Raw genomic sequence first — 27924 nt, forward strand, 5'->3', positions numbered from 1 at the left:
GTTTAACAAAGACCTAAATGAATTAAAGAACAAACAAACAGAGATGAACAATACAATAACTGAAATGAAAACTACACTAGAAGGAATCAATAGCAGAATAACTGAGGCAGAAGAACGGATAAGTGACCTGGAAGACAGAATGGTGGAATTCACTACTGCGGAACAGACTAAAGAAAAAAGAATGAAAAGAAATGAAGACAGCCTAAGAGACCACTGGGACAACATTAAATGCAACAACATTCGCATTATAGGGGTCCCAGAAGGAGAAGAGAGAGAGAAAGGACCTGAGAAAATATTTGAAGAGATTATACTCGAAAACTTCCCTAACATGGGAAAGGAAATAGCCACCCAAGTCCAGGAAGTGCAGAGTCACATACAGGATAAACCCAAGGAGAAACATGCCAAGACACACAGTAATCAAATTGGCAAAAATTAAAGACAAAGAAAAATTATTGAAAGCAGTAAGGGAAAAATGACAAATAACATACAAGGGAACTCCCATAAGGTTAACAGCTGATTTCTCAGCAGAAACTCTACAAGCCAGAAGGGAGTGGCATGATATACTTAAAGTGATGAAAGGGAAGAACCTAAAACCAAGATTACTCTACCCGGCAAGGATCTCATTCAGATTCGATGGAGAAATCAAAAGCTTTACAGACAAGCAAAAGCTAAGAGAATTCAGCACCACCAAACCAGCTCTACAACAAATGTTAAAGGAACTCCTCTAAGTGGGAAACACAAGAGAAGAAAAGAACCTACAAAAACAAACCCAAAACAATTAACAAAATGGTAATAGGAACATACATATCGATAATTACCTTAAACGTGAAGGAATTAAATGCTCCAACCAAAAGACACAGGCTTGCTGAATGGATACGAAAACAAGACCCATATATATGCTGTCTACAAGAGACCCACTTCAGACCTAGGGACACATACAGACTGAAAGTGAGGGGATGGAAAAAGATAGTCCATGCAAATGGAAGTCAAAAGAAAGCTGGAGTAGCAATACTCATATCGGATAAAATAGACTTTAAAATAAAGAATGTTGCAAGAGACAAGGAAGGACGCTACATAATGATCAAGGGATCAATCCAAGAAGAAGATATAACAATTATAAATATATATGCACCCAACATAGGAGCACCTCAATACATAAGGCAACTGCTAACTACTATGAAGGGGGAAATTGACAGTAACACAATAATAGTAGGGGACTTTAACACCTCACTTACACCAATGGACAGATCATCCAAACAGAAAATAAATAAGGAAACAGAATCTTTAAATGACACAATAGACCAGATAGATATAACTGATATTTATAGGACATTCCAACCAAAAACAACAGATTACACTTTCTTCTCAAGTGCGCACGGAACATTCTCCAGGATAGCTCACATCTTGGATCACAAATCAAGCCTCAGTAAATTTAATAAAATTGAAATCATATCAAGCATCTTTTCTGACCACAACGCTATGAGATTAAAAATGGAGGGAAAAAACCATAAAAAGCACAAACACATGGAGGCTAAACAATACGTTACTAAATAACCAAGAGATCACTGAAGAAATCAAAGAGGAAATCAAAAAATACCTAGAGACAAATAACAATGAAAACACGACGATCCAAAACCTATGGGATGCAGCAAAAGCAGTTCTAAGAGGGAAGTTTATAGCTATACAAACCTACCTAAAGAAACAAGAAAAATCTCAAGTAAACAATCTAACCTTACACCTAAAGGAACTAGGGAAAGAAGAACAAACAAAACCCAAAGTTAGCAGAAGGAAAGAAATCATAAAGATCAGAGCAGAAATAAATGAAACAGAAACAAAGAAAACAACAGCAAAGGTCAATAAAATTAAAAGCTGGTATCTTTGAGAAGATAAACAAAATTGATAAGCCATTAGCCAGATTCATCAAGAAAAAGAGGGAGAGGACTCAAATCAATATAATTAGAAATGAAAAAGGAGAAGTTACAACAGACACAGCAGAAATACAAAGCATCCTAAGAGACTAGTACAAGTAACTCTATGCCAATAAAATGGACAACCTGGAAGAAATGGACAAATTCTTAGAAAGGTATAACCTTCCAAGACTGAACCAGGAAGAAACAGAAAATATGAACAGACCAATCACAAGTAATGAAATTGAAACTGTGATTAAAAATCTTCCAACAAACAAAAGTCCAGGACCAGATGGCTTCACAGGTGAATTCTATCAAACATTTAGAGAAGAGCTAACACCCATGCTTCTCAAACTCTTCCAAAAAATTGCAGACGAAGGAACACTCCCAAACTCATTCTATGAGGCCACCATCACCCTGATACCAAAACCAGACAAAGATACTACAAAAAAAGAAAATGACAGACCAATATCACTGATGAATATAGATGCAAAAATCCTCAACAAAATACTAGCACACAGAATCCAACAACACATTAAAAGGATCATACTCCATGATCAAGTGGGATTTATCCCAGGGATGCAAGGATTCTTCAATATACACAAATCAATCAATGTGATACACCATATTAACAAATTGAAGAATAAAAAGCATATGATCATGTCAATAGATGCAGAAAAAGCTTCTGACAAAATTCAACACCCATTTATGATAAAAACTCTCCAGAAAGTGGGCACAGAGGGAACCTACCTCAACATAATAAAGGCTATATACGACAAACCCACAGCAAACATCATTCTCAACGGTGAAAAACTGAAAGCATTTCCTCTAAGATCAGGAATGAGACAAGGATGTCCACTCTCACCACTATTATTCAACGTAGTTTTGCAAGTCCTAGCCATGGCAATCAGAGAAGAAAAAGAAATAAAAGGAATACAAATTGGAAAAGAAGAAGTAAAACTGTCACTGTTTGCAGATGACATGATACTATACATAGAGAATCCTAAAGATGCCACCAGAAAACTACTAGAGCTGATCAATGAATTTGGTAAAGTTGCAGGATCCAAAATTAATGCACAGAAATCTCTTGCATTCCTATACACTAATGATGAAAAATCTGAAAGAGAATTTATGGAAACACTCCCATTTACCATTGCAACAAAAAGAATAAAATACCTAGGAATAAACCTACCTAGGGAGACAAAAGACCTGTATGCAGAAAATTATAAGACACTGATGAAAGAAATTAAAGATGATACAAATAGATGGAGAGATATACCATGTTCCTGGATTGGAAGAATCAACATTGTGAAAATGACTCTACTACCCAAAGCAATCTACAGATTCAATGCAATCCCTATCAAACTACCACTGGCATTTTTCACAGAACTAGAACAAAAAATTTCACAATTTGTATGGAAACACAAAAGACCCCGAATAGCCAAAGCAATCTTGAGAACGAAAAATGGAGCTGGGGGAATCAGGCTCCCTGACTTCAGACTATATTACAAAGCTTCAGTAATCAAGACAGTTTGGTACTGGCACAAAAACAGAAATATAGATCAATGGAACAGGATAGAAAGCCCAGAGGTAAACCCACACACATATGGGCACCTTATTTTTGATAAAGGAGGCAAGCATATACAGTGGAGAAAAGACAGCCTCTTCAATAAGTGGTGCTGGGAAAATTGGACAGGTACATGTAAAAGTATGAAAATAGAACACTCCCTGACACCATGCACAAAAATAAACTCAAAATGGATTAAAGACCTAAGTGTAAGGGCAGACACTATCAAACTCTTAGAGGAAAACATAGGCAGAACACTCTATGACATACATCACAGCAAGATTCTTTTTGACCCAGCTCCCAGAGAAATGGAAATAAGAACACAAATAAACAAATGGGACCTAATGAAACTTAAAAGCTTTTGCACAGCAAAGGAAACCATAAACAAGACCAAAAGACAACCATCAGAATGGGAGAAAATATTTGCAAATGAAGCAACTGACAAAGGATTAATCTCCAAGATTTACAAGCAGCTCATGCAGCTCAATAACAAAAAAACGAACAACCCAATCCAAAAATGGGCCGAAGACCTAAATAGACATTTCTCCAAAGAAGATATACAGATGGCCTACAGACACATGAAAGAATGCTCAACATCATTAATCATTAGAGAAATGCAAATCAAAACTACAATGAGATATCATCTCACACCGGTCAGAATGGCCATCATCAAAAAATCTAGAAACAATAAATGCTGGAGAGGGTGTGGAGGAAAGGGAACACTCTTGCACTGTTGGTGGGAATGTAAATTGATACAGCCACTATGGAGAACAGTATGGAGATTCCTTAAAAAACTACAAATAGAACTACCATACGACCCAGCAATCCCACTACTGGGCATATACGCTGAGAAAACCATAGGTCAAAAAGAGTCATGTACCAAAATGTTCATTGCAGCTCTATTTACAATAGCCAGGACATGGAAGCAATCTAAATGTCCATCGACAGATGAGTGGATAAAGAAGATGTGGCACATATATACAATGGAATATTACTCAGCCATAAAAAGAAATGAAATGGAGGTATTTGTAATGAGGTGGATGGAGTTAGAGTCTGTCATACAGAGTGAAGTAAGTCAGAAAGAGAAAAACAAATACAGTATGCTAACACATATATACGGAATCTAAGGGAAAAAAAAAAAAAAAAAAAGGCCATCAAGAACCTAGTGGCAAGACGGGAATAAAGACACAGACCTACTAGAGAATGGACTTGAGGATATGGGGAGGGGGTGGGGTGAGATGTGACAGGGTAAGAGAGTGTCATGGACATATATACACTACCAAATGTAAAACAGATAACTAGTGGGAAGCAGCCGCATAGCACAGGGAGATCAGCTCGGTGCTTTGTGACCACCTAGAGGGATGGGATGGGGAGGGTGGGAGGGAGGGAGATGCAAGAGGGAAGAGAAATGGGAACATATTGTATATGTATAACTGATTCACTTTGTTATAAAGCAGAAGCTAACACACCATTGTAAGGCAATTATACTTCAATAAAGATGTTAAAAAAAAAAAAAAAGAAAAAGAAATAAAAGGAATACAAATTGGAAAAGAAGAAGTAAAACTGTCACTGTTTGCAGATGACATGATACTATACATAGAGAATCCTAAAGATGCCACCAGAAAACTACTAGAGCTGATCAATGAATTTGGTAAAGTTGCAGGATCCAAAATTAATGCACAGAAATCTCTTGCATTCCTATACACTAATGATGAAAAATCTGAAAGAGAATTTATGGAAACACTCCCATTTACCATTGCAACAAAAAGAATAAAATACCTAGGAATAAACCTACCTAGGGAGACAAAAGACCTGTATGCAGAAAATTATAAGACACTGATGAAAGAAATTAAAGATGATACCAACAGATGGAGAGATATACCATGTTCTTGGATTGGAAGAATCAACATTGTGAAAATGACTATACTACCCAAAGCAATCTACAGATTCAATGCAATCCCTATCAAATTACCAATGGCATTTTTTACGGAACTAGAACAAAAAATCTTAAAATTTGTATGGAGACACAAAAGACCCCGAATAGCCAAAGCAGTCTTGAGGGAAAAAAAAAGAGCTGGAGGAATCAGACTGCCTGACTTCAGACTATACTACAAAGCTACAGTAATCAAGACAATATGGTACTGGCACAAAAACAGAAACTTAGATCAATGGAACAAGATAGAAAGCGCAGAGATAAACCCACGCACCTATGGTCAACTAATCTATGACAAAGGAGGCAAAGATATACAATGGAGAAAAGACAGTCTCTTCAATAAGTGGTGCTGGGAAAACTGGACAGCTACATGTAAAAGAATGAAATTAGAACACTCCCTAACACCATACACAAAAATAGACTCAAAATGGATTTGAGACCTAAATGTAAGACCAGACAGTATAAAACTCTTACAGGAAAACATAGGAAGAACACTGTTTGACATAAATCACAGCAAGATCTTTTTTGATCCACCTCCTAGAGTAATGGAAATAAAAACAAAAATAAATGGGACTTAATGAAACTTAAAAGCTTTTGCACAGCAAAGGAAACCATAAACAAGACGAAAAGACAACCCTCAGAATGGGAGAAAATATTAGCAAATGAATCAACGGACAAAGGATTAATCTCCAAAATATATAAGCAGCTCATGCAGCTCAATGTTAAAGAAACAAACAACCCAATCCAAAAATGGGCAGAAGACCTAAATAGACATTTCTCCAAAGAAGACATACAGATGGCCAAGAAGCACATGAAAAGATGCTCAACATCTCTAATTATTAGAGAAATGCAAATCTAAACTACAATGAGGTATCACCTCACACCAGTTAGAATGGGCATCATCAGAAAATCTACAAAGAACAAATGCTGGAGAGGGTGTGGAGAAAAGGGAACCCTCTTGCACTGTTGGTGGGAATGTAAATTGATACAGCCACTATGGAGAACAATATGGAGGTTCCTTAAAAAACTAAAAATAGAATTACTATATGATCCAGCAATCCCACTACTGGGCATATACCCAGAGAAAACCATAATTCAAAAAGACACATGCACCCCAGTGTTCATTGCAGCACTATTTCCAATAGCCAGGTCATGGAAGCAACCTAAATGCCCATCGACAGACGAATGGATAAAGAAGTTGTGGTACATATATACAATGGAATATTACTCAGCCATAAAAAGGAATGAAATTGAGTCATTTGTTGAGACGTGGATGGATCTAGAGACTGTCATACAGAGTGAAGTAAATCAGAAAGAGAAAAACAAATATCGTATATTAACACATGTATGTGGAACCTAGAAAAATGGTACAGATGAACCGGTTTGCAGGGCAGAAGTTCAGACACAGATGTAGAGAACAAAGTATGGACATCAAGGGGGGAAAACCGCGGTGGGGTGGGGATGGTGGTGTGCTGAATTGGGCGATGGGGATTGACATGTATACACTGATGTGTATAAAATTGATGACTGATTAAAAAAATAAATAAATAAAAAATAAAAACTGTAAGGTACTACATAAATGACAACTGTAGTTATTATAAATTAGATCTAAAGAAGATTTATCTTTAAATTTTTAATCTTTTATCTTTAAATCTTTAAATCTAAAGATTTCTTCAGAAGATTTCTGAAGAAATCTAAAATCCAAAGGCTGATCAAGTTATGTGATAGCTATACCTAACAAGAAAAATCCTTGTTTCATAAGTGTAGTTTCATTCACCCTACAGTCAATTCTAGTGAAAGGGAGATAAGCTATAGGCCATTTCAAATCACAGATAACTGACGAACACATGTGCATTTCCATCTATGCCTGTGCTTTAATACCAGGTAGTACAGAAGCTCAGACTGACAGGTAGGACAATGAGGACCTGGAAGGACCAACATAACTCAAAGATGACTGGATTTTATGTACTTGATAATGTAACAGGACAGGAAGCCGATAACTTGAAAATAAATGTCTCTCGTTCCCTATATTATGCTCCCAGGTAAAACAGACTGTAAGTATTATGAAAAGTTTCCAAGGTAATTATATAAATACTGCTCTATACTCAAGGCTATGCTAGGGAATCTCAAAAAGAAACAAATATATAAGAAATTCAAGTGAAGTTTTCTGTCTTCAACCACAGAAAGCATTTCACCCTCTATTTATCTAATGGTAAAGCAGGTCACCAACACTGAGACCTCAGAATTCAGCTACTACGTAAACCAGCATTGCAGCTGTAAGAATTGGGCTATTTACTATATCAAGGGGCAATGGGTTTTGATGAAAGCAGTTAGGTTATTACTGTTTCTTTAAAGTACGATAATGATATTAAGATTGTTTTTAAAATGGCCCTTATCTTTAAGAGATAAATAAAATAAATACAAGTGAAATTATGAGTTGCTGTAAAATAATCTTTGGAGAGGTACAGACAATACACAATTGTTTAAACACTGATATTGTTGAAGCTGAGGAACGGAGATATAAGGAGGATTCACTATACTAGCTCATTTTTGTTTATGTTTGACATTTTCCAAAGGAAAAAGTCATTTAAAAAAGACATAAGGAAAAGTAAATACACGGCTTAGAGTCTAGTTCTAACACTGCTGACAAACTAGGATTTGGGGCTTGGGCAAGTCTCCAGGTTTCAGTTTCTTAGTCTGTAACATGGGGTCACACTCGACCATCAAGGTCCCTTCCAGCTCTTACCATACTATAAGTCTTGCACTGGGAATGTGCAATGGATTCGTAACAGCCGGATTATTATACCAGCTTTTACACAGCAGACTAAAGTCAATAATGGCAGTTGGAGTACATGGAAGAAACACTCTAAAGGATGTTGACAGAACAGAGGGTGCAGCTCAGACATGGACCACGTAACTGTGATAACAGCTGAGGTCATCTTGGTCGACAGGAAAATTGGAGGGTTCCTATGGAAAGGTTTCACAGCCCATGAGGGAGGGATGAATTAGGAGAGAAGTTTAACAAGAGGGGTGGAACCATTAGGTGCATCTTGTGCTTAGAGCACATCATATTTTGTGGACACTGCAATATGTACAGCCATTCATCAGCAGTCATCTTCAAGTGCCAAAGACAATTAGCGATTAGTTTTGACTTTCACGGCCCACACACTCTGGGCAACAACTCCTCAACATGAGCCATTTTTTATCAATAATTAAATTTGCAATTCTATAGCACTTCAGTATGTCTCAGATAAAATTACATAGGCCATTGAGAGACCAGTAAAAGGACCTTGAGCTCACCTCCTCTCATGAGCACACCAAAATCACAACTAACTGCTGAACAACCAGTGATAAAAGAGACTGAAACCTACCAAAAAAAAGATACTCTAACTCCAAAGACATAAGGAAGAAACTATGAGATGGTAGGAGTGGTGCACTCACAATATAATCCAATCCCATACCAACCAGGTGGGCGATGCACAAACCGGAGAACAGTTGTATCACAGAAGTTCTCCCACAGGAGTGACAGCTCTGAGCCCCACGCCAGGCTCCCCAGCTTAAAGGTCCGGCATCGGGAGGAGGAGCCCCCCTGAGCATCTGGCTTTGAAGGCCGGCGGGGCCTGACTGGAGGAGCTCCACAGGACTGGGGGAAACAGACTCCACTCTTGAAGAGCACACACAAGATCTTGCATGCACTGGGACCCAGGGCAAAAGCAATGATTCCATAGGAGCCTGGGACAGACCTAGCTGCTGGTCTTGGAGGGTCTCCTGGGGAGGTGGTGTGGGGGGCGACAGCTGTGGCTCTCTCTGGGATCATAAAAGCTGGTGGTGGACATAGCAGGGATCTATGTGAACTCTGGCTGGAGGCAGACATTTTGGGTCCTTGGCACCAAGACCTGGCCCCAACCAACAGCCTGTAGGCTCCAGTGCTGGGATGCCTCAGGCCAACCAACTAACAGCGTGGAAACACAGAGCCACCTATCAACAGACAGGCTGCCTAAAGACTTCCTGAGCCTACAGACACCTCTAGACATGCCCCCGGACACAGCCCTGCCCACCAGAAGGCCAAGACCCAGCTCCACCCACCAGTGGGCAGGCACCAGCCCTTTCCGCTAGGTAGCCTGCACAAGCTTCTAGACAAGCCTCACACAGCAGGGGGCAGACACCAGAAGCAAGAAAACTATGATCCTGCAGCACTGAGTCCGCAAGCATAGGTCAGAAAGTACCCTAGGACCAGGCTGGCCCTTGAGTGACGAGAGAGGAGTATACTGCTGGGACACATAGGACAACCCCTACTGAGGGACACTTCTCCAAGGTCAAGAAACATAAGCCACTACATACATAAAAATAAAACAGTACCTTAAACAAAATGAGATGGCAAAGGAATAAGTTCCGGAAGAAGGAACAAGATAAAAGCCCAGAAGCAGAACAAATAAGTGCAGTGGAGATAGGCAATCTACCTGAGAAAGAGTTCAGAGTAATGATCGTACAGATGATCCAAGAACTCGGGGAAAAAAATGGATGCACAGAGCGAGAAGTTGCAAGAAGGTTTTTAGCAAAGAGTTAGAAAATATAAAGAATAACAAACAGAGTTGAAGAATACAATAACTGAAATGAAAAATACACTAGATGCAATCAGTAGCAGCATAAATGAGGCAGAAGAACAAAGCAGTGAGCTGGAAGACAGAGTGGTGGAAATCATTGCCGTGGAACAGAATAAAGAAAAAATAATGAAAAGAAATGAGGAGAGTTTAAGAGCCCTCTGGGACAAATGTCAAACATACCAACATTCACATTAAAGGGGTCCCAGAAGGAGACGAGGGAGAGAAAGAGCCTGAGAAAATATTTGAAGAGATAATAGCTAAAAATGTCCCTGACGTGGGAAAGGAAATAGTCACCAAAGTCCAGGAAGTACAGAGAGTGCCATACAGGGTTAACCCAAGGAGGAACACACTCAGACACATAATAATCAAATTGATAAAAATTAAAGACAATGAGAAAATATTAAAAGCAACAAGGGAAAAGCAACAAATAACATACAAGGAAATCCCCAGAAGACTATCAGCTGATTTCTTAGCAGAAACTCTGCAGGCCAGAAAGTAGTAGCACGATATATTTAAAGTGATGAAAGGGAAAAACCTCCAGCCAAGAATACTCTACCCAGCAATGCTCTCATTCAGATTCAACGGAGAAATCGAAAGCTTTACAGACAAGCAAAAATTAACAGAATTCAGCACCACCAAACCAGTTTTACAACAAATGCTAAAGGAACTTCTCCAAGTGGAAAAGAAAAGGTCACAGCTAGAAACAAGAAAATTATAAAATGGGAAAGTTCACTGGTAAAGGCAACTATACAGTAAAGGTAGGAAATCATCCACACACAAATATGATACCAAAACTAGTAACTGTGAGGAGAGTACAAATGCAGGATATTTAAAATGCATTTGAAATTAAGAGATCAGCAACTTAAAACAATAATGTATACATACAGACTGCTATATCAAAACATCATGGTAACTACAAACAAAAAAATCTGTAATAGATATATACACAAAAAAGAAAAAGGAACCCAAACACAACACTAAAGATAGTCATCAAATCACAACAGAACAAAAGAGGAAACAAAGAAAAAAGACCTACAAAAACAAATCCAAAACAATTAACAAAATGGCAATAAGAACATACATATTGATAATTACCTTAAATATAAATGGATTAAATGCTCCAACCAAAAGATATAGACTGACTGCATATAAAAACAGGACCCATATATATGCTGTCTACAAGAGACCGACTTCAGAGCTAGAGACACATACAGACTGCAAGTGAGGTGATGGAAAAAGGTATTCCATGCAAATAGACATCAAAAGAAGGCTGGAGTAGCAACACTCATATCAGACAAAATAAAAGACTGTTACAAGAAACAAAGAAGGACACTACATAATGAACAAGGGATTAATCCAAGAAGATATAACAACTGTAAATATGTATGCACCCAATGTAGAAGCTCTTCAACATATAAGGCAGATGTTAACAGACATAAAAGAAGAAATTGAGAGTAACACAATAATAGTTGGGGACTTTAGTACCCCACTTACATCAATGGACAGAAAATCCAGACAGAAAATCAATAAGGAAACACAGGCCTTAAATGAAACATCAGACCAGATGGACTTCATATTTATAGAGCATTCCATCCGAAAGCAGCAGAATACACGTTCTTTTCAAACGCACATGGAACATTCTCCAGGATTGATCACATGCTGGGCCACAAAGCAAGTCTTGGTAAATTTAAGAAAACTGAAATTGTATCAAGCATCTTTTCCAACCACAACACTATGAGATTAGGAATCAACTACAAGAAAAAAACTGCAAAAAACACAAAAATGTGGAGGCTAAAAAATAGGCTACTAAACAACCAACGGATCACTATGGAAATCAAAGAAGAAACCAAAAAATATCCAGAGGGGACTTCCCTGGTGGTCCAGTGGTTAAGAATCTGCCTTCCAATGCAGGGGACGCAGGTTCGATCCCTGGTTGGGGAACTAAGATCCTACATGCCGCGGGGCAACTAAGCCCATGCGTCACAACTACTGAGACTGCGCACTCTGGAGCCTGCCCGCCACATCTAGAGAGAAGCCCACATGCCGCAACGAAGAGCCCATGCAACGCAACAAAAGATCCCGCATGCTGCAATGAAGATCCCGCATGCTGCAACTGAGACCTAACACAGCCAGTTAAATAAATATATATATTAAAAAACAAACAAACAAACAAAACAAAAAATACCTAGAGACAAATGAAGATGAAAAGACAATGATCCAAAACCTATGGGATGCAGCAAAAGCAATTCTAAGAGGGAAGTTTATACTGATAAAAGCTTACTTCAGGAAACAAGAAAAATCTCAAACAACCTAACCTTACACCTAGAGAAACTAGAGGAAGAAGAACAAACAAAACCCAAAGTTAGTAGAAAGAAAGAAATCATAAAGATCAGAGCAGAAATAAATGAAATGGAGACTAAGAAAACAATAGCAAAGATCAATGAAACTAAAAGCTGGTTCTCTGAGAAGAAAAAGAAAACTAAAGGGAAGGGCCCAAATCAATAAAATTAGAAATGAAAAAGGAGAAGTTACAAGCAACACCATAGAAATACAAAGGACCATAAGAGACAACTACAAGCAACTATATGCCAATAAAATGGGCAACCTAGAACAAATGAACAAATTCTTAGAAAGGTACAATCTCGCAAAACTGAACCAGGAAGAAATAGAAAATATGAACAGACCAATTACAAGTACTGAAATTGAATCTGTGATTAAAAAAACTCCCAACAAACAAAAGTCCAGAACCAGAAAGCTCCACAGGTGAATGCTATCAAACATTTAGAGAATAGTTAACACACTTCTGAAACTATTCCAAAAAATTGCACAGGAAGAAGCACTTCCAAACTCACTCTATAAGCCCACCATCACCCTGATACCATAATCAGACAAAGATACCACAAAAAAGGAAAATTACAGGAGATTATCAGGCAAAAATCCTCAACAAAATACTAGCAAACCAAAGCCAACAATACATTAAAAGGATCATACACGATAATCAAGTGGGATTTATCCCAGGGATGCAAGGATTTTTCAATATCTGCAAACCGATCACTGTGATACATCCCATTAACAAACTGAAGAATAAAAACCATATTATCATCTAAACAGATGCAGAAAAAGCTTTTCATAAAATTCAACATCCAGATTGGTTCAAGATAGCGGAGGAGAAGGACATGCTCTCACTCCCTCTTGTGAGAACACTGGAATCACAACTAACTGCTGAACAATCATCAACAGGAAGACACTGGAACTCACCAAAAAAGATATCCCACATCCAAAGACAAAGGAGAAGCCACAATGAGACGGTAGGAGGGGTGCAATCACAATAAAATCAAATCCCGTAATTGCTGGGTGGGTGACCCACAAACTGGAGAACTCTTATACCACAGAAGTCTACCCACTGAAGTGAAGGTTCTGAGACCCACGTCAGGCTTCCGAACCTGGGGTCTGGCAACGGGAGGAGGAATTCCTAAAGAATCAGACTTTGAAGCCTAGTGGGATTTGATTGCAGGACTTCGACAGGACTGAGGTAAACAGAGACTCCACTCTTGGAGGGCACACACAAAGTAGTGTGCGCATCGGGACTCGGGATGGAGCAGTGACCCCATAGAGACTGAAGCAGACCTACCTGCTAGTGTTGGGGGGTCTCCTGCAGAGGCAGGGGGTGGCTTTGTCTCACTGTGAGGACAAGGACACTGGCAGCAGAAGTTCTGGGAAGTACTCCTTGGCGTGAGCCCTCCCAGAGGCCGCCATTAGCCCCACCAAACAGCCCTGTTGTTGTTTGGCCTGAGGCTCCAGTGTTGGGTCACCTCAGGCCAAACAACCAACAGGGAGGGGAGCCAGCCCCACCCACCAGCAGACAAGCAGATTAAAGTTTTATTGAGCCCACCAGAGCAACAGCCAGCTCTACCCACCACCAGTCCCTCCCATCAGGAAACTTGCACAAGCCTCTTAGATAGCCTTATCCACCAGAGAGCAGACAGCAGAAGTGAGAAGAACTACAATCCTGCAGCCTGTGGAACGAAAACCACATTCACAGAAAGACAGACAAAATGAAAAGGCAGAGGACTATGTACCAGATGAAGGAACAAGACAAAACCCCAGAAAAACAACTAAATGAAGTGGAGATAGGCAACCTTCCAGAAAAAGAATTCAGAATAATGATAGTGAAGATGATCCAGGACCTCGGAAAAAGAATGGAGGCAAAGATCGAGAAGATGCAAGAAATGTTTAACCAAGAAATAAAAGAATTAAAGAACAAACAGAAATGAACAATACAATAATTGAAATGAAAAGTACACCAGAAGGAATCAATAGCAGAATAACTGAGGCAGAAGAATGGATAAGTGACCTGGAAGACAAAATGGTGGAATTCACTGCTGCAGAACAGAAGAAAAAAGAATGAAAAGAAATGAAGACAGCCTAAGAGACCTCTGGGACAACATTAAATGCAACAACATTCGCATTATAGGGGTCCCAGAAGGAGAAGAGAGAGAGAAAGGACCAGAGAAAATATTTGAAGAGATTATACTCGAAAACTTCCCTAACATGGGAAAGGAAATAGCCACCCAAGTCCAGGAAGCACAGAGAGTCCCATACAGGATAAACCCAAGAAGAAACACGCTGAGACACATAGTAATCAAATTGGCAAAAATTAAAGACCAAGAAAAATTACTGAAAGCAGCACGGGAAAAACAACAAATAACATATAAGGGAACTCCCATAAGGTTAACAGCTGATTTCTCAGCAGAAACTTTACAAGCCAGAAGGGAGTGGCATGGTATACTTAAAGTGATGAAAGGGAAGAACCAAAAACCAAGATTACTCTACCCAGCAAGGATCACATTTAGATTTGATGGAGAAATCAAAAGCTTTACAGACAAGCAAAAGCTAAGAGGATTCAGCACCACCAAACCAGCTCTACAACAAATGCTAAAGGAACTCCTCTAAGTGGGAAACACAAGAGAAGAAAAGGACCTACAAAAACAAACCCAAAACGATTAACAAAATGGTCATAGGAACATACATATCGATAATTACCTTAAACGTGAACGGATTAAATGCTCCAACCAAAAGACACAGGCTTGCTGAACGCATACAAAAACAAGACCCATATATATGCTGTCTACAAGAGACCCAATTCAGACCTAGGGACACATACAGACTGAAAGTGAGGGGATGGAAAAAGATATTTCATGCAAATGGAAGTCAAAAGAAAGCTGGAGTAGCAATACTCGTATCAGATAAAATAGACTTTAAAATAAAGAATGTTACAAGAGACAAGGAAGGACACTACATAATGATCAAGGGATCAATCCAAGAAGAAGATATAACCATTATAAATATATATGCACCCAACATAGGAGTACCTCAATACATAAGGCAACTGCTAACAGCTATAAAAGAGGAAACTGAGAGTGACACAATAATAGTGGGGAACTTTAACACCTCACTTACACCAAAGGACAGATCATCCAAACAGAAAATTAATAAGGAAACACAAGTTTTAAATGACACAATAGACCAGGCAGATTTAATTGATATTTATAGGACATTCCATTCAAAAATAGCAGATTACACTTTCTTCTCAAGTGCGCATGGAACATTCTCCAGGATAGATCACATCTTGGGTAACAAATCAAGCCTCAGTAAATTTAAGAAAATTGAAATCATATCAAGCATCTTTTCTGACCACAATGCTATGAGATTAGAAATCAACTACAGAGAAAAAAATGTAAAAAACACAAACACACGGAGGCTAAACAATACGTTACTAAATAAGCAAGCGATCACTGAAGAAATCAAAGAGGAAATCAAAAAATACCTAGAGACAAATGACAATGAAAACACGACGATCCAAAACCTATGGGATGCAGCAAAAGCAGTTCTAAGAGGGAAGTTTATAGCTATACAAGCCTACCTCAAGAAACAAGAAAAATCTCAAATAAACAATCTAAACTTACACCTAAAGCAATTAGAGAAAGAGGAACAAGCAAAACCCAAAGTTAGCAGAAGGAAAGAAATCATAAAGATCAGAGCAGAAATAAATGAAACAGAAACAAAGAAAACAATAGCAAAGGTCAATAAAACTAAAAGCTGGTTCTTTGAGAAGATAAACAAAATTGATAAACCGTTAGCCAGACTCATCAAGAAAAAGAGGGAGAGGACTCAAATCAATAAAATTAGAAATGGAACAGGAGAAGTTACAACAGACACCGCAGAAATACAAAGCATCCTAAGAGATGACCACAAGCAACTCTATGCCAATAAAATGGACAACGTGGAAGAAATGGACAAATTCGTAGAAAGGTATAACCTCCCAAGATTGAACCAGGAAGAAATAAAAAAACAGGAACAGACCAATCACAAGTAATGAAATTGAAACTGTGATTAAAAATCTTCCAACAAACAAAGGTCCAGGACCAGATGGCTTCACAGGTGAATTCTATCAAACATTTAGAGAAGAGCTAACACCCATGCTTCTCAAACTCTTCCAAAAAACTGCAGAGGAAGGAACACTCCCAAACTCATTCTATGAGGCCACCATCACCCTGATACCAAAATCAGACAAACATACTACAAAAAAAGAAAATGACAGACCAATATCACTGATGAATATAGATGCAAAAATCCTCAACAAAATACTAGCACACAGAATCCAACAACACATTAAAAGGATCATACACCATGATCAAGTGGGATTTATCCCAGGGATGCAAGGATTCTTCAATATACGCAAATCAATCAATGTGATACACCATATTAACAAACTGAAGATTAAAAAGCATATGATCATGTCAATAGATGCAGAAAAAGCTTTTGACAAAATTCAACACCCATTTACACCCAGTTATGATAAAAACTCTCCAGAAAGTGGGCATAGAGGGAACCTACCTCAACATAATAAAGGCCACATATGACAAACCCACAGCAAACATCGTTCTCAATGGTGAAAAACTGAAAGCATTTCCTCTAAGATCAGGAACAAGACAAGGATGTCCACTCTCAAGAGTATTATTAAACATAGGTTTGGAAGTCCTAGCCATGGCAACCAGAGAAGAAAAAGAAATAAAAGGAATACAAATTGGAAAAGAAGAAGTAAAACTGTCACTGTTTGCGGATGACATACTATACATAGAGAATCCTAAAGATGCCACCAGAAAACTACTAGAGCTGATCAATGAATTTGGTAAAGTTGCAGGATCCAAAATTAATGCACAGAAATCTCTTGCATTCCTATACACTAATGATGAAAAATCTGAAAGAGAAATTAAGGAAACACTCCCATTTACCATCACAACAAAAAGAATGAAATACCTAGGAATAAACCTACTTAGGGAGAAAAAAGACCTGTATGCAGAAAACTATAAGACACTGATGGAAGAAATTAAAGATGACACAAACAGGGGCTTCCCTGGTGGCGCAGTGGTTGGTAATCTGCCTGCCAATGCAGGGGACATGGGTTTGAGCCCTGGTCTGGGAAGATCCCACATGCCGCGGAGCAACTAGGCCCATGAGCCACAACTACTGAGCCTGCGCGTCTGGAGCCTGTGCTCCACAACAAGAGAGGCCGCGATAGTGAGAGGCCCGCGCAGCACGATGAAGAGTGGCCCCCGCTTGCCGCAACTAGAGAAAGCCCTCGCACAGAAAACGAAGACCCAACACAGCCAAAAAAATAGATAAATTAATTAATTAATTTTAAAAAGAAAAAAAAAGATGATACAAACAGATGGAGAGACAGACAATGTTCTTGGATTGGAAGAATCAATACTGTGAAAATGACTATACTACCCAAAGCAATCTACAGTTTCAATAAAATGCCTATCAAATTACCAATGGCATTTTTTACAGAACTAGAACAAAAAATCTTAAAATTTGTATGGAGACACAAAAGACCCCGAATAGCCAAAGCAGTCTTGAGGGAAAAAAACAGAGCTGGAGGAATCAGATTCCCTGACTTTAGACTATACTACAAAGCTACAGTAATCAAGACAATATGGTACTGGCACAAAAACAGAAACATAGATCAATGGAACAAGATAGACAGCCCAGAGATAAACCCATGCACCTATGGTCAACTAATCTATGACAAAGGAGGTAAGGATATACAATGGAGAAAAGACAGTCTCTTCAATAAGTGGTGCTGGGAAAACTGGACAGCTACATGTAAAAGAATGAAATTAGAATACTCCCTAACACCATACACAAAAATAAACTCAAAATGGATTCGAGACCTAAATTTAAGACCGGACATTATAAACCTCTTACAGGAAAACATAGGAAGAACACTGTTTGACATAAATCACAGCAAGATCTTTTTTGATCCACCTCCTAGAGTAATGGAAATAAAAACAAAAATAAACAAATGGGACCTAATGAAACTTAAAAGCTTTTGCACAGCAAAGGAAACCACAAACTAGATGAAAAGACAACCCTCACAATGGGAGAAAGTATTTGCAAACAAATCAATGGACAAAGGATTAATCTCCAAAATATGTAAGCAGCTCATGCAGCTCAATATTAAAGAAACAAACAACCCAATCCAAAAATGGACAGAAGACCTAAACAGACATTTCTCCAAAGAAGACATACAGATGGCCAAGAAGCAGATGAAAAGCTGCTCAACGTCACTAATTATTAGAAAAATGCAAATCAAAACTACAATGAGGTATCACCTCACAACAGTTAGAATGGGCATAATGAGAAAATCTACAAGCAACAAATGCTGGAGAGGGTGTGGAGAAAAGGGAACCCTCTTGCACTGTTGGTGGGAATGTAAGTTGATACAGCCACTATGGAGAACAATATGGAGATTCCTTAAAAAACTAAAAATAGAATTACCATATGACCCAGCAATTCCACTACTGGGCATATACCCAGAGAAAACCATAATTCAAAAAGACACATGCACCCCAATGTTAACTGCAGCACTATTTACAACAGCCAAGACATGGAAGCAAACTAAATGTCCATGGACAGATTAATGGATAAAGAAGATGTGGCATATATACACACAGGGGAATATTGTGTCAGCCATAAAAAAGAATGAAATAATTCCATTTGCAGCAATATAGGTGGATCTAGAGATTATCATACTAATTGAAGTAAGCCAGACAGAGAAAGATAAATATATGATATTGCTTATATGTGGAATCTAAAAAACCATAAAGATACAAATGAACTTATTTCCAAAACAGGAGGAGACTCACAGACATAGGAAAAAAATGTGTGGTTACCAAATGGGGGAAAAGGGAATGGGAAGAGGGATAAATTAGGAGGTTGGGATTAACACATACATATTACTATATGTAAAATAGATAACCAATGAGGCTCTACTGTATATCACAGGGAATTATACTCAATATTTTGTAATAACCTATAAGGGAAGAGAATCTGAAGAAGACTGTATATGTATGTATACATGTATATAGACACACACACACACACACATACACACACATATATGTAACTGAATGACGGCGCTGTACACCTGAAACTAACATGATATTGGAAATCAACTACACATCAATTAAAAAATTATATATATATAAATATATACACATATATATTATATATACATATTGGCCTTCACATCAATTATACAGTGTGGGTAGAACAAGAATTTAAACGTAAGAAAATTATGGTTCAGGCTCACAGTAATGCTATAATTAAATAGAACTCAAAACCAGTTGTATTCAATGATCCAATCTGTCATATCTTTTTTTTTTTCATTCCTTAACAGAAACCAACCAAGCTGCCTCTCAGCATTTCACTATTTAAAAATTAGGTCCTTTAGATTTTTCCTTTGTACTGTTAGTGTTTTGCTTATTTTGTTATTTATTTGATCCTTCATCATAAGATGGAACAAGGAAATGTGTTGGCATATCTTGTTATTAGATCCAAGTTTCATGAAAAAATACACTGCAGCTAAGGAACAAAGCCAAAATTATAAAATTCAATAAACAGAGAGGAGATGATGGCGGAAGAGTAAGACGCGGAGATCACCTTCCTCCCCACAGATACCTCAGAAATACATCTACACGTGGAACTGCTCCTATAGAACACCCACTGAACGCTGGCAGAAGACGTCAGACCTCCCAAAAGGCAAGAAACTCCCCACATACCTGGGTAGGGCAAAAGAAAAAAGAAACAACAGAGACAAAAGAATAAGGACGGGACCTGCCCTAGTGGGAGGGAGCCGTGAAGGAGGAAAGGTTTCCACAAACTAGGAAGCCCCTTCGCGGGTGGAGACTGCGGGTGGCGGAGGGGGGAGCTTCGGAGCCACAGAGGAGAGCGCAGCCACAGGGGTGCGGAGGGCAAAGCAGAGAGACTCCCGCACAGAGGCTAGGAGCCGAGCAGCACTCACCAGCCTGAGGCTTGTCTGCTCCCCCGCCGGGGCGGGCGGGGCTGGGAGCTGAGGCTTGGGCTTCGGTCAGATCCCAGGGAGAGGACTGGGGTTGGCGGCGTGAACACAGCCTGAAGGGGGCCAGTGCGCCACAGCTGGCTGGGAGGGAGTCCGGGAAAAGGTTTGGAGCTGCCGAAGAGGCAAGAGACTTTTTCTTGCCGCTTTGTTTCCTAGTGCGCGAGGAGAGAGGATTCAGAGCGCCGCCTAAACGAGCTGCACAGACGGGCGCGAGCCGCAGCTCTCAGCGCGGACCCCAGAGACGGGCATGAGACGCTAAGGCTGCTGCTGCCGCCACCAAGAAGCCTCTGTGCGAGCACAGGTCACTCTCCACACCGCCCCTCCGGGGAGCCTGTGCAGCCCGCCACTGCCAGGGTCCCGTGATCCGGGGACAACTTACCCGGGAGAACGCAAGGCGCGCCTCAGGCTGGTGCAACGTCACGACGCCTCTGACGCCTCAGGCTCGCCCCGCCTCCTCCGTACCGCTCCCTCCCCCCCCCCACCGGCCTGAGTGAGCCAGAGCCCCCGCAGCAGCTGCTCCTTTAACCCCGTTCTGTCTGAGGAAGAACAGACGCCCTCAGGCGACCTACACGCAGAGGCGGGGCCAAATCCAAAGCTGAACCCGGGGAGCTGTGCGAACAAGGAAGAGAAAGGGAAATCTCTCCCAGCAGCCTCAGAAGCAGCGGATTAAAGCTCCACAAACAACTTGATGTACCTGCATCTGTGGAATACCTGAATAGACAACGAATCATCCCACATTGAGGAGGTGGACATTGGGAGCAAGATATATTATTTTTTCCCCTTTTCCTCTCTTTGTGAGTGTGTATGTGTATGCTTCTGTGTGAGATTTTGTCTGTATATCTTTTTTTTTTTTAGAATTTCACTTTTTAATCTACTTATTTATGTATTTATTTTTGGCTGTGTTCGGTCTTCATTTCTGTGCAAGGGCTTTCTCCAGTTGCAGCAAGCGGGGGCCACTTTTCATCGCGGTGCGTGGGCCTCTATCGCGGCCTCTCTTGCTGTGGAGCACAGGCTCCAGACGCGCAGGGTCAGTAGTTGTGGCACACGGGCTTAGCTGCTCCGTGGCATGTGGGATCTTCCCAGACCAGGGCTTGAAACTGTGTCCCCTGCATTGGCAGGCATACTCTCAACCGCTGCGCCACCAGGGAAGCCCTTGTCTGTATAGCTCTGTTTTCACCATTTGTCCTAAGGTTCTGTCGGTCCGTTTTTTTTTTTTCTTTAAAAAATTTTTTTTCTTAATAACTATTTTTTATTTTTAATTTTTTAAATTTATTTATTTTTTAATTAATTAATTTATTTTTATGGCTGTGTTGGGTCTTCATTTCTGTGTGCCACCAGGGAAGCCCTATTTTTTATTTTAATAACTTTTATTTTATATTACTGTATTTTATTTTATCCTCTTTTTTTTTCTTTCTATTTTTCCTCCCTTTTATTCTGGGCAGTGTGGATGAAAGGCTATTGGTGCTCCAGCCAGGCATCAGGGCTGTGCCTCTGAGGTGGGAGAGCCACCTTCAGGACACTGGTCCACAAGAGACCTCCCAGCTCCACGTAATACCGAACGGCGAAAATCTCCCAGACATCTCCATCTCAACACCAAGACCCAGCTTCACTCAATGACCAGCAAGCTATAGTGTTGGACACCCTATGCCAAACAACTAGCAAGAGAGGAACACAGCCCCATCCATTAGCAGAGAGGCTGCCTAAAATCATAATAAGGCCACAGACACCCCCAAACACACCACCAGACGTGGATGTGCCCATCAGAAAGACAAGATCCAGCCTCATCCACCAGAACACAGGCACTAGTCCCCTCCACCAGGAAGCCTACACACCCTACTGAACCAACCTTAGCCACTGGGGACAGATACCAAAAACAACAGGAACTACGAACCTGCAGCCTGCAAAAAGGAGACCCCAAACACAGTAAGATAAGCAAAATGAGAAGACAGAAAAACACACAGCAGATGAAGGAGCAAGGTAAAAACACACCAGACCTAACAAATGAAGAGGAAATAGGCAGTCTACCTGAAAAAGAATACAGAATAATGATAGTAAAGATGATCCAAAATCTTGCAAATAGAATAGACAAAATGCATGAAACATTTAACAAGGACCTAGAAAAACTAAAGAGGAACCAAGCAACGATGAAAAACACAATAAATGAAATTAAAAATCCTCTAGAAGGGATCAATAGCAGAATATCTGAGGCAGAAGAACGGATAAGTGACTTGGAAGATAAAACAGTGGAAATAACTACTGCAGAGCAGAATAAAGAAAAAAGAATGAAAAGAACTGAGGACAGTCTCAGAGACCTCTGGGACAACATTAAATGCACCAACGTTCGAATTATAGGGGTCCCAGAAGAAGAAGAGAAAAAGAAAGGGACTGAGAAAATGTTTGAAGAGATTATAGTTGAAAACTTCCCTAATATGGGAAAGGAAATAGTTAATCAAGTCCTGGAAGCACAGAGAGTCCCATACAGGATAAATCCAAGGAGAAACATGCCAAGACACATATTAATCAAACTATCAAAAATTAAATATAAAGAAAACATATTAAAAGCAGCAAGGGAAAAAACAACAAATAACACACAAAGGAATCCCCATAAGGTTAACAGCTGACCTTTCAGCAGAAACTCTGCAAGCCAGAAGGGAGTGGCAGAACATATTTAAAGTGATGAAGGAGAAAAACCTACAACCAAGATTACTCTACCCAGCAAGGATCTCATTCAGATTTGATGGAGAAATTAAAACCTTCACAGACAAGCAAAAGATGAGAGAATTCAGCACCACCAAACCACCTTTACAAGAAATGCTAAAGGAACTTCTCTAGGCAAGAAACACAAGAGAAGGAAAACACCTACAATAACAAACCCAAAACATTTAAGAAAATGGGAATAGGAACATACATATCAATAATTACCTTAAATGTAAATGGATTAAATGCTCCCACCAAAAGACACAGACTGGCTGAATGGATACAAAAACAAGATCCGTATATATGCTGTCTATAAGAGACCCACTTCAGACCTAGGGACACATACAGACTGAAAGTGAGGTGATGGAAAAAGATATTCCATGCAAATGGAAATCAAAAAAAAGCTGGAGTAGCAATACTCATATCAGACAAAATAGACTTTAAAATAAAGACTATTAGAAGAGACAAAGAAGGACACTATATAATGATCAAGGGATCGATTCAAGAAGATATAACAATTGTAAATATTTATGCAGCCAACATAGGAGCACCTCAATATATAAGGCAAATACTAACAACCATAAAAGGGGAAATCGACAGTAACACAATAATAGTAGGGGACTTTAACACCCCACTTTCACCAATGGACAGATCATCCAAAATGAATATAAATAAGGAAACACAAGCTTTAAATGATACATTAAACAAGATGGACTTAATTGATATTTATAGGACATTCCACCCAAAAACAATAGAATACACATTTTTCTCAAGTGCTCATGGAACATTCTCCAGGATAGATCGTATCTTGGGTCACAAATCAAGCCTCGGTAAATTTAAGAAAATTGAAATCGTATCAAGTGTCTTTTCTGACCACAACGCTATGAGACTAGATATCAATTACAGGAAAAGACCTGTAAAAAATACAAACACATGGAGGCTACACAATACACTACTTAATAACGAAGTGATCACTGAAGAAATCAAAGGGGAAATCAAAAAATACCTAGAAACAAATGACAACGGAGACATGACGACCCAAAACCTATAGGACGCAGCAAAGGCAGTTCTAAGAGGGAATTTTATAGCAATACAAGCCTACCTCAAGAAACAGGAAACATCTCAAATAAACAACCTAACCTTGCACCTAAAGCAATTAGAGAAAGAAGAGCAAAAAAAACCCCAAAGCTAGCAGAAGGAAAGAAATCATAAAGATCAGATCAGAAATAAATGAAAAAGAAATGAAGGAAACAATAGCAAAGATCAATAAAACTAAAAGCTAGTTCTTTGAGAAGATAAACAAAATTGATAAACCATTAGCCAGACTCATCAAGAAAAAAAGGGAGAAGACTCAAATGTATAGATTTAGAAATGAAAAAGGAGCAGTAACAACTGACACTGCAGAAATACAAACGATCATGAGAGATTACTACAAGCAACTATATGCCAATAAAATGGACAACCTGGAAGAAATGGACAAATTCTTAGAAATGCACAACCTGCCGAGACTGAACCAAGAAGAAACAGAAAATATGAACAGACCAATCACAAGCACTGAAATTGAAACTGTGATTAAAAATCTTCCAACAAACAAAAGCCCAGGACCAGATGGCTTCACAGGCAAATTCTATCAAACATTTAGAGAAGAGCTAACACCTATCCTTCTCAAACTCTTCCAAAATATTGCAGAGGGAGGAACACTCCCCAACTCATTCTACGAGGCCACCATCACCCTGATACCAAAACCAGACAAAGATGTCACAAAGAGGGCTTCCCTGGTGGCGCAGTGGTTGGGAGTCTGCCTGCCAGTGCGGGGGACACGGGTTCAAGCCCTGGTCTGGGAGGATCCCGCATGCCGCAGAGCGGCTGGGCCCGCGAGCCACAATTGCTGAGCCTGCACGTCTGGAGCCTGTGCTCCGCAACAGGAGAGGCCGCGATGGTGAGAGGCCCGCGCACCGCGATGAGGAGTGGCCCCCACTTGCCGCAACTGGAGAGAGCCCTTGCACAGAAACGAAGACCCAACACAGCCAGGAATAAATAAATAAATAAATAGCTTGTGGTAAAGAAGTTTGTCAAATAATTAAAAAAAAACAAAAACAAAGATGTCACAAAGAAAGAAAACTACAGGCCAATATCACTGATGAACATAGATGCAAAAATCCTCAACAACATACTAGCAAACAGAATCGAACAGCACATTAAAAGGATCATAAACCATGATCAAGGGGGGTTTATTCCAGGAATGCAAGGATTCTTCAATATACGCAAATCAATCAACGTGATACACCATATTAACAAACTGAAGGAGAAAAACCATATGATCATCTCAATAGATACAGAGAAAGCTTTTGACAAAATTCAACACCCATTTATGATAAAAGCCCTGCAGAAAGTAGGCAAAGAGGGAACTTTCCTCAACATAATAAAGGCCATACATGACAAACACACAGCCAACCTCGTCCTCAATGGTGAAAAACTGAAACCATTTCCACTAAGATCAGGAAAAAGACAAGGTTGCCCACTCTCACCACTATTATTCAACATCGTTTTGGAAGCTTTAGCCACAGCAATCAGAGAAGACAAAGAAATAAAAGGAATCCAAATCGGAAAAGAAAAAGTAAAGCTGTCACTGTTTGCAGGTGACATGATACTATACATAGAGAATCCTAAAGATGCTACCAGAAAACTATTAGAGCTAATCAATGAATTTGGTAAAGTAGCAGGATACAAAATTAATGCACAGAAATCTCTTGCATTCCTATACACTAATGATGAAAAATCTGAAAGTGAAATTAAGAAAACACTCCCATTTACCAGTGCAACAAAAAGAATAAAATATCTAGGAATAAACCTACCTAAGGAGACAAAAGACCTGTATGCAGAAAATTATAAGACACTGATGAAAGAAATTAAAGATGATACAAATAGATGGAGAGATATACCATGTTCTTGGATTGGAAGAATCAACATTGTGAAAATGACTCTACTACCCAAAGCAATCTACAGATTCAATGCAATCCCTACCAAACTACCACTGGCATTTTTCACAGAACTAGAACAAAAATTTCACAATTTGTATGGAAACACAAAAGACCCCGAGTAGCCAAAGTAATCTTGAGAACGAAAAATGGAGCTGGAGGAATCAGGCTCCCTGACTTCAGACTATATTACAAAGCTACAGTAATCAAGACAGTATGGTACTGGCACAAAAACAGAAATATAGATCGATGGAACAGGATAGAAAGCCCAGAGATAAACCCACACACATATGGTCACCTTATCTTTGATAAAGGAGGCAAGCATATACAGTGGAGAAAAGACAGCCTCTTCAATAAGTGGTGCTGGGAAAACTGGACAGGTACATGTGAAAGTATGAAATTAGAACACTCACTAACATCATACAGAAAAATAAACTCAAAATGGATTAAAGACCTAAATGTAAGGCCAGACACTATCAAAGTCTTAGAGGAAAACATAGGCAGAACACTCTATGACATACATCACAGCAAGATCCTTTTTGACCCAGCTCCTAGAGAAATGGAAAAACAAAAATAAACAAATGGGACTTAATGAAACTTAAAAGCTTTTGCACAGCAAAGGAAACCATAAACAATACCAAAAGACAACCCTCAGAATGGGAGAAAATATTTGCAAATGAAGCAACTGACAAAGGATTAATCTCCAAAATTTACAGGCAGCTCATGCAGCTCAATAACGAAAAAACAAACAACCCAATCCAAAAATGGACAGAAGACCTAAACAGACATTTCTCTAAAGAAGATATACAGATTGCCAACAAACACATGAAAGAATGCTCAACATCATTAATCATTAGAGAAATGCAAAACTACATTTTGATTAGAAATCTAAACTACAATGAGATATCATCTCACACCAGTCAGAATGGCCATCATCAAAAAATCTGGAAACAATAAATGCTGGAGAGGGTGTGGAGAAAAGGGAACACTCTTGCACTGTTGGTGGGAATGGTAATTGATACAGCTACTATGGAGAACAGTATGGAGTTTCCTTAAAAAACTAAAAATAGAACTACCATACGACCCAGCAATCCCACTACTGGGCATATACCCTGAGAAAACCATAATTCAAAAAGAGTCATGTACCAAAATGTTCATTGCAGCTCTATTTACAATAGCCAGGACATGGAAGCAACCTAAGTGTCCATCATCGGATGAATGGATAAAGAAGATGTGGCACATATATACAATGGAATATTACTCAGCCATAAAAAGAAACGAAATGGAGTTATTTGTAGTGAGGTGGATGGAGTTAGAGTCTGTCATACAGAGTGAAGTAAGTCAGAAAGAGAAAAACAAATACAGTATGCTAAGACATATATATGGAATCTAAGGGGAAAAAAAAAAAGGTCATGAAGAACCTAGTGGCAAGACGGGAATAAAGACACAGATCTACTAGAGAATGGACTTGAGGATATGGGGAGGGGGAAGGGTGGGATGTGACGAAGTGAGAGAGTGGCATGGACATATATACACTACCAAACGTAAAACAGATAGCTGGTGGGAAGCAACCACATAGCACAGGGAGATCAGCTCTGTGCTTTGTGACCACCTAGAGGGGTGGGATAGGGAGGGTGGGAGGGAGGGAGATGCAAGAGGGAAGAGATATGGGAACATATGTATATGTATAACTGATTCACTTTGATATAAAGCAGAAACTAACACACCATTGTAAAGCAATTATACTCCAATAAAGATGTTAAAAATTAATAAGTAAATAAATAAATAAATAAAATATTTTAAAAATGCCAA

General features: G+C 39.3%; 1 protein-coding gene across 4 annotated transcripts in view; it reads right to left on the reverse strand.

The window, feature by feature from the left end:
• The window catches only part of KCTD9 (potassium channel tetramerization domain containing 9), a 60745-nt gene that overhangs the window by 4580 nt on the left and 28241 nt on the right, over positions 1-27924 (reverse strand). The window lies entirely within an intron of this gene.

This window comes from Balaenoptera physalus (genome assembly GCF_965194825.1).
Source record: "Balaenoptera physalus genome assembly, chromosome: 7".
NCBI lineage: Eukaryota > Metazoa > Chordata > Mammalia > Artiodactyla > Balaenopteridae > Balaenoptera > Balaenoptera physalus.